The sequence below is a fragment of the Myotis brandtii genome, unplaced genomic scaffold, assembly GCF_000412655.1.
Source record: "Myotis brandtii unplaced genomic scaffold, ASM41265v1 scaffold61, whole genome shotgun sequence".
Taxonomy (NCBI): Eukaryota; Metazoa; Chordata; class Mammalia; order Chiroptera; family Vespertilionidae; genus Myotis; species Myotis brandtii.
In genome coordinates this window covers 1,531,773-1,539,997 of record NW_005370318.1, presented here as the reverse complement: position 1 = coordinate 1,539,997, position 8,225 = coordinate 1,531,773, and the positions used below count along the sequence as shown (strand labels likewise).

The 8,225-nt window shown below is 46.8% G+C and overlaps 1 protein-coding gene across 1 annotated transcript in view; it reads right to left on the bottom strand.

Annotated features, from left to right (window-relative positions):
• The window catches only part of AHCY (adenosylhomocysteinase), a 19,701-nt gene that overhangs the window by 11,044 nt on the left and 432 nt on the right, over nt 1-8,225 (bottom strand). The window lies entirely within an intron of this gene.

The following is an 8,225-nucleotide window of genomic DNA, read 5'->3' as shown; positions in this document are numbered from 1 at the left end:
AGGACACCATAACAGGTCACGACCAGACAGGAGGAGGTTGTGCAGGTGAGGCCTGAAGCAGAGACAGAGACAAACACAGGGGGGCCTGCTGCACCAGCTGGGGCAGCCCCGGAGCGGACACAGGCAGGAGGGCAGGAGGGGCCTGGGGCGGATGTCAGGCATGGGTCCCAGCCGCCCGTGGTGTGGGTCCAGCCTGACTTCTGCAGTGGCCCGTGGGGTGCCTCCTCGCACGGCAGGAGGCGGGGCGCCTCCTCACGCGATTTCAATCGCATGCTGGGCCTCTAGTGTGTAAATAACACAGGTAAGTGACCCTTGAAAAATAGCTGTCAGCCCATATATATGTATATATACTTCCCACTACCTTTTTTGCTGCCACCTACCAACTGTTTCATTCCCTAAAGATGTTAGCTCCTGATTGACTGTCCATCTTCCAAGTCATCACTCTTGCTGACTTCATACTCAAATGATACTATCTAACACCTTGGATTTGGCACAGTTCTTTGATTTTCCTTAAGATATGAAAATGCTTTTCCCCCCACTCCTGATGTTTCCACATGGAGAGAATTCATCTGTGTGACACTCTTGGCTCCTTTCTGCCCCAGGGGAGACGGAGTGACTTGTCTGATTAGTAAACTTGAGAGGAATAAATTGGGCATGTACAGTTCAGCTCTCCCTTCTTTTTTTTTAAATACTTTTAAAAAAAGATTTTTATTGATATTTACAGAGACAGGAAGGGAGGGGGAGAGAAACCGATGTGAGAGAGAAACATTGGTTGGCTGCCTCCTGCACGCCCCGTATTGGGGATGTGCACTGACTGGTAATCAAACTAGCAACCTTTCGGTACACAGGAAGATGCCCAACTAACTAAGCCATACTAACCAGGGCGCAGCTCTCCCTTCTTTTGCAAGCAAGCAGTAGCCCCCTTGCTTGCAGGAAGCATGTTCTTCCACACAGAGACCTATCCAGGCCCACCTTGCCTGTAACAGATATGTAACTGAATTTGGGGGTTCAGTTAGCAGGTACACATGAACCTCCTTGTTCTTCAATGCTAATCTACATCCTCTGGCTTCAATGTTAGTAATGAAAGTTATATTCTGGTTTCTATCTGCCACCCCAAATGTCTCAAATTTGTCCAAATTCTCAGGCAGGAAAAAAGAATACTATTCTGAGCTCTCTCACTATCTCAATATTCTTCTAATAATCTCACCCTCCCTACCCGCGCCACAGTAGCCCATTCCGAAGGTCAGTCCCTTCCCTTGTAAAAGTTATCTGTCATGCTTATAAATCTCTCTTGGAAAATCAGATTCAATAGATCTAGGATGGGGCCTGGGACTGCTGGTGATTATTATCTTTAGGGAAGCTTAGATCCTGTCAATTACCCAAGGGCAGCGGTTTGCCAACCACGGCCCAAGGGGGTAATAACAAATAATAAAACTAAGTCAGTCTGCTTCCTGCTGTACAATTCAAAGATGAAATATTCCTCCTCTGTGGGGAGCCGATATAGGATTAAGCCTCGGACTGACCGACCTGTTGGCAAAGTCACAAACAAGTCCCAGCTTAGAGGGCACAGTCCTCTTAGCATAATTAGGCTTGACCTTATGACGCTCCCTAGATCTTACCTGGGAAGCTAATGGGCTGAGGGAAGTGCAACAAGAACAAAAACAAGTGAAACTCACAAGAACAGTGTAAACAAGTGAAACTCACAAGAACAGTGTAACTGTGGTAACCACTACCTTGTTTACCTCTGACTATAAAAATAAAGGCTCAGCTTGCCTCAGGATTTTTCTCTGTGGCCTCAGCCAGGCACAGGAAGATCCATGGAGACTAAAGAGAGCTAGAGAGTTCTGAACGCTGTCTCCGTGTAAAACATTCTTCACCGACTCCGTCCACACCTTTGGGAACCCCTGGACACCCGGGACTGGACCCCGGCACTCCTCCATGGGAGGGACTACTTCTACTAGGCCTCAACACACACACCCTCCCCCTGCCCACCCTGCCCACCTTGGCAGCCCATCACCAATGATACTCCTCCCTGGAAATATTGATGACTCTGACTATGTCCCATCTTTCCAATCTTCTCCCTCTACAGCCCCAACTCTAGTCAAGCCACAGCCAGTCAGGTCCGAACCTCTAATGCTACCAGTTTCCACTGCCCCTCATAGTTTGCCTTCATGTTCTCAATTTCTTCCTCCCACAGTTTAAGATTTTGCTGTCCCTTCTACCCTCTGTCCTCTGATAACTCATGGCAAAACTCCCACCATAGTTAAACCCAACCCTCCACTCCACCTAAACCATTGAGTCCAGCGGGAGAAAAATCACAACCACACTAAAAGGTCTCATTTACTAAGACACAAATTCAAGAAACAGGCCAGCAATCCTATTACATTTTCTTAGTAAATTTACTCTCCTTTTCTACTCTCTCCAAACCTCTAACACCTTTCCTCATCAATTGATCACCTCACTTCATGATTCACTGAAAAGAATTCAGAACTAGGCCACTTTTCCTCCACAGAATCCACTAGTCCTCCTCACTGTAGCTACAGACCAGGCATTCTTTTGTTATAATAGATGAGTTGTCTCTGCTCTGTGGGGCCTGATCCCATGTCCTTGAGACTTCACTATTGCATGGATACTGCTCTTCTCAAGGTCTCTCAAGACCAGCCTGATTCCCACATCTAATAGTCAATTATCTGTGTTCATGTTTCTCCCTGCAGCACTGATCCCACTAATTACTCCTTCCTTCTGAAACCCTTTGTTTGGCTTCTATAACTGTCCAGTGTTTTTCCTCCTACTTTTCTGGCTCCTCTTCCTATAAGTGACTAATGTTGGAAGCCCTCAGGGTTCCATCTTCTCCCTTTTCCTTTAAATACCGTCTCTACAGCAGTGACTCCCACATATTTATCTCCAGCCCAACTTCTCCCCTGATTAGGAGACTCATATAATCCAATTGCTTACTGAATATCTCCACTTAGATGCACAATCGGATCTATTATGTGTCAAGTTTGAACTCTCATGACTCCTTACGTTCCCCCAATTTTCCCATTTTAGGAAATGAAATACCATTCGATCAGCCACTTCAGACAAAAATTTTCTTGGTTCTTTTCCCCTTTCACCCTCTTCCAATCCATCAGCATATTGTTGGCTCAAAATCACAAATATATAAGCAATCCAACCACATCTTACTACCTTGGATTACTTCAGTGGTCTACTATTCTCCCCATAGAAGCCAGAAGATGCTTTATAAAATTTAAGTTATATCACCTCCACTCTTCTGCTAAAGTAAAAAACAAACCTCCAATGGCTTCCCCTTATCCTCTCTCTATATAAAAGCCTAATATGCTAAGTGTCTGACCGTTTGACCGTTTGCTATGACACACACTGACATCAGGGGGCAGACGCTCTGATTGGTAGGTTAGCTTGCTGCTGAGGTCCGGCCGATCGGGACTGGGCAAGCCCTCCCACAGACCCTCCCCAGCCTCTAAAATAGTTCTTCTAATTAATTTCCTTTCAGTGTGCATGAATTTGTGCACCGGGCCTCTAGTCCATTAATAAAATCTTAACTCTTCACATGGCCCGAGGGTCCTACCCACATGACTGCCCACCTTTGTTCTCCTACCTCTCCTCCCCCTTCTCCTCCTCCCTAGCTTCTCAACCACATAGATCTGCTTACTGTTGGTCTTCAGTCTTCAGACAATCTAAACTCATTCCCTCCTCCGGGCTTTAGCCCAAGTTCTCTTAGCCTGCATGGTTCCTCCCCAAGCATCTGATACAGACCTGGAAAACAGTAGGTGCTCAACAAAAACCTGGAAACAGGGAAGAATTTGGTATATTTCTACTGGAGGAATGGAATGCACCAGAATGACTCTAGTAGAAGGAGTAAGATAAGTCAGGATTTTATTCCCAGTAAGGTGGCAAGCCTACAGTTTTAAGGGGAAGTATCATGACCAGTTTGTCTTTTGAAAAGACCCCTTTGGCCCAGTCAGCATGGCTCAGTGGTTAAGCATCAACCTATGAACCAGGAAGTCACAGTTCAATTCCCAGTCAGGGCACATGCCCAGGGTGTGGGGCGTGCAGAAGGCAGCAGCCAATCAATGATTCTCTCTCATCATTGATGTTTCTCTCTCTCACTCTCCCTTTCTCTCTGAAATCAATAAAAATATTTTTTAAAAAGAAAAGACCCCTTTGATGGCTGCATGTATATTTGGAGCAAGAGACCCAGGGAAACCTGTGAGGAGAGTGACGAGAACTGGGGTGGTGGCTGTGGAGAAAGAAGTGGGAGGAACTCACTTATAAAATGGAGACAACAATACATTAAATGTATGCATGTCTGTCCCAACCTCATCCTTGAGTCACCTTTGCATGTCCAGTGCCCAGCAGGACCTGGCACAGAGAAGGGTTCAGCAAATGTTTACTGACCATATCTGTTGTTAGGACTGAATGAGAGAAGGTCCATGAAAGGAGCTGGCACAAGACAGGGGTGGCAAAAAAGAAATAAATCTAAACCCAGTACAACTCCCAGCATTTACCAATGAGAAAAGGACCCATGTGGAGAGCTGCTTCAGTGTTTGGACAGGTTCAAGCCTCGGACTAATGAGAGGGCACGATCCTCTCGTGCAAGTCCCAGCACAATTATAGCCAAAGGCTATGGTTGTAAGCTTGACCTTATGGTCCAAACCTGTGGTCCCAAGAGGTGAGTGATGTGGGCTTGATAGAATTCAGGTGCATGTAATTGAGTAAGATTTGAAATCCACGAGAACATTATAAACATCTTAACCACACCCTTACTTTGCCTCGTGGAATCTGGCTATAAAATAAAGACTCGGCTTGCAGGCCGTGGCACTGTCTCTCTAATCAGAGGGCAGCTTCCCACCCACCCCCAGCTCTTTTCTCTTGTCTGTCTTTTCTAATCCTTCACTGCCCCCCCCCCCCCCCTCCCCCCCGCCCAGGTTCACCCATGGCCGCGCTGGCGCAGCACAGACCAAGAAAGGGGTTTGCCGCAGGTTCCACAGTCAATCAGTGGCAGAGGTGGGACTGGTGGCCAGAAAGAGCTAGCGCCAGAGGCCTTCTCAAGGCTCCTGAGGCCCAGCCGTAATGGACAATAGGTTCTGTCCTATCCTGCTAAGCTCCACCCACTCTATCACCACCTGTCCGTCTAGCTAAAAATAACTCCACTGCCCTCAAGGCAGCTGTGCCAGCCCCAAAGTTTTCCCTCAACTCCAAAGGCACAGGAAGGTTTGGTGCTCCAAGCTCTGAGGCTTTTGGTCCTACAGGAGCTGAGAACTTGAAGTTGCAGGGACACCTCTTGGCCAGGACAAACCAAGAGGGATAGCAAGACCCTCTCAGAGCCTCACTTTCTTCATCTGTAAAGTGGGAATAATCATCCCCAACCTTGCTGAGTCCTGAGGATTAAAGATGTCATATGGACAAAGGCTAGCACAGTATGCCCTCCTCAATGGGGGCTTCCTCCCTCCATCTCAGCCAAGCTCCCTCACTTCCAAGTGTAGCCTTATCTCCTCCCACAAAACCCAATGCCCTCAACCCTGACCCATCGATTCTCCATAGCATGACAAGCCTCTATTCCAACTTGCCACTAACGTTACCTTGACTTAACCTTTCTGGGCTTCAGTTTCATCACCATAAAATGGGGACATCTACTCTGGCCATTACTTCATAATCTACTACTGATAAGTTACTACAATTGACCCTTGAACAACACAGGGGTTAGGGGCAATGACCCCACTCAAAAATCTATGCAAGCCCAGCCTGTGTGGCTCAGTGGTGAAGCACTGACCCATGAACCAAGAGGTCACCAGTCCAATTCCAGGTCAGGGCACAGGCCAGGGTTTCGGGCTTGATCCCCAGTAGGGAGCGTGCAGGAGGCAGCTGATGGATGTTTCTCTCTCATCATTAATGTTTCTATCTTTCTATCCCTCTTCTTTCCCCTCTCTAAAAATCAAAGAAAACATATTTTTTTGAAAATTTGCCTTACTGCCCTAGCCGGTTTGGCTCAGTGGATAGAGGGTCGGCCTGCAGACTGAGGGTTCCAGGTTTGATTCCGATCAAGGGCACATGCTTGGGTTACAGGCTCAATCCCTAGTAGGGGGGTGGGCAGGAGGCAGCCAATCAATATTCTCTCCCATCATTGATGTTTCTCTCTCTCCCTCTCCCTCTCTGAAATCAATTTAAAAAAAAAGTTTTTTTTCATTTGCCTTCCTAAAAAAAAAAAAAAAATGTGCAAGGAGCTCTTGTATTTCTCTGCATAATGTAAAGACTTGTGATTTCAGGATGACTGACCTGCTCAGTGACACACAAGTTCCAAATAAAGATTTTGCATTAAAGTGAAAAAACAAAACAAGCCCTGACCGGTTTGGCTCAGTGGACAGAGCGTCAGCCTGCGGACTCAAGGGTCCCAGGTTCGATTCCGGTCAGGGGCATGTACCTTGGTTTTGGGCACATCCCCAGTGGGGGGTGTGCAGGAGGCAGCTGATGGATGTTTCTCTCTCATCGATGTTTCTGGCTCTCTATCCCTCTCCCTTCCTCTCTGTAAAAAATCAATAAATATATTAAAAGAACAAACAAAAAAAACACCCACAATTAATTTGCTTTTTAAATCTGGCCCTGTCCGGTGTGACTCAGTTGGTTGGGCATCATCCTGTGCACCAAAAGGTCATAGGTTGATTCCCCGTCTGGGCACATGCCCAAGTTACAGGTTCGATCCCTGGTCAGCGTGCATGCGGGAAGCAGGCAATCAATGTCTCTCTTTCTCTCCCTTCCCTCTCCCTAAAATCAATAACATAAAAATAAATACATAAAAATAAATCTGTCTATAACTTTTGACGCCTCCAAAACTCCAGTCTTCCTTGGTATCCATAGGGGATTGGTTCCAGGACCCACCCATGAGGATACCAAAATCCATGGATGCTCCAATCCCTCATGTAAAATGGCATAGAACTGCCCTCCCCAGATAGCTCAGTTGGTTAGAGCGTCATCCTTATACGGCAAGGTTTTGGGTTCGATCTCTGGTCAGGGCACGTACAAGCAGCAGCCAATGAATGCACAAATCAGTAGAACAACAAATCAATGTTTCTCTCTCTCTCCCTAAAAACCAACCAAAAAAAATTTTTTTTTTGCCATGGACACACACACACACACACACACCACAGCACAGGTACCCTCCTTCCAACCAAATTTTTTTAACCTTTAAAAAATAAATGGCACAGAACAATGCATATGGCCCTCCACATAAGCAGATTCAACCAACCACTGATGGAAAATACCACAGATGTCAAATCTAGAGACATGAAGGGCAAACTGTCTATTTATTGAAAAAAGCCACACATAATGGACCCTTGTTGTTCAAAGGTCAACTGTATTTCACAGAATCTCTGCAAATCCCTTCCTGTTGGAGCCTCAGCTGCTTTCTCTGTAAACTATAGCGGGATCCAACCCATCTCTGATTGTTCTGTAAACACATGCAAAACATCAGATACACAGCAAGTCCTCCATAAATGTTGATGCCTTTCTCCAGGTTTAATGGTGTCTTGAATTGACTTCAAAAACTGCTAGCCAGCATGAACTGGTTTTTTCCAAGAACAGTATTTGTTCCAAGTGTTCTCTGATATGCAGTGGTGAGAAGGTGTGCTCAGAGGACTACAGTGCCTGAGTTCATATCCTGCTCCACTTGGTCCCAGCTGTAGGAAGGCAGGTTACCTTTGTTTCCTGTGTCTTAGCACACTCATCGTAACATGAGGAAGTAAAAGCCGTGTGAATAAAATGAATTAATCTAGGATAAAGATATAAGATGGTGCCCATCCCCTAGTAAACGCCCAAGATATTTAAACTGTCAGTGTATCATCTTCAATCCATAGGACAGCAAGAAGAATTGTTGTAACCACTCCAAATTTTCTTTGAGATTCTCTGCAGGACTGTCCCTGTTGGCCAGGCGGGTGACCCCAGAAGTTGAGTAACAAGCCCAAAGTCCCCTGTGAATGTACAGCGCCGGCCTTGGATTCGCTCTCCAGGCCTCGCCTCTCACGCCTATTGGGGCTCCAGTTCCCTCGCCTTCCCTGCAGGAAGCTCAGAGAAAGACGGGCACCTGTCCGGGACCACCCAGCTGGCCAAAGGGCCTGCCCAGGCTCGGGAAGCAGGATCTGGACCGCCCGGTGTAGGTGCTGGCAGATGCCAGCAGTCCCAGGCCCGGCCAGGTGCGCACTTCCCGCCAGCCC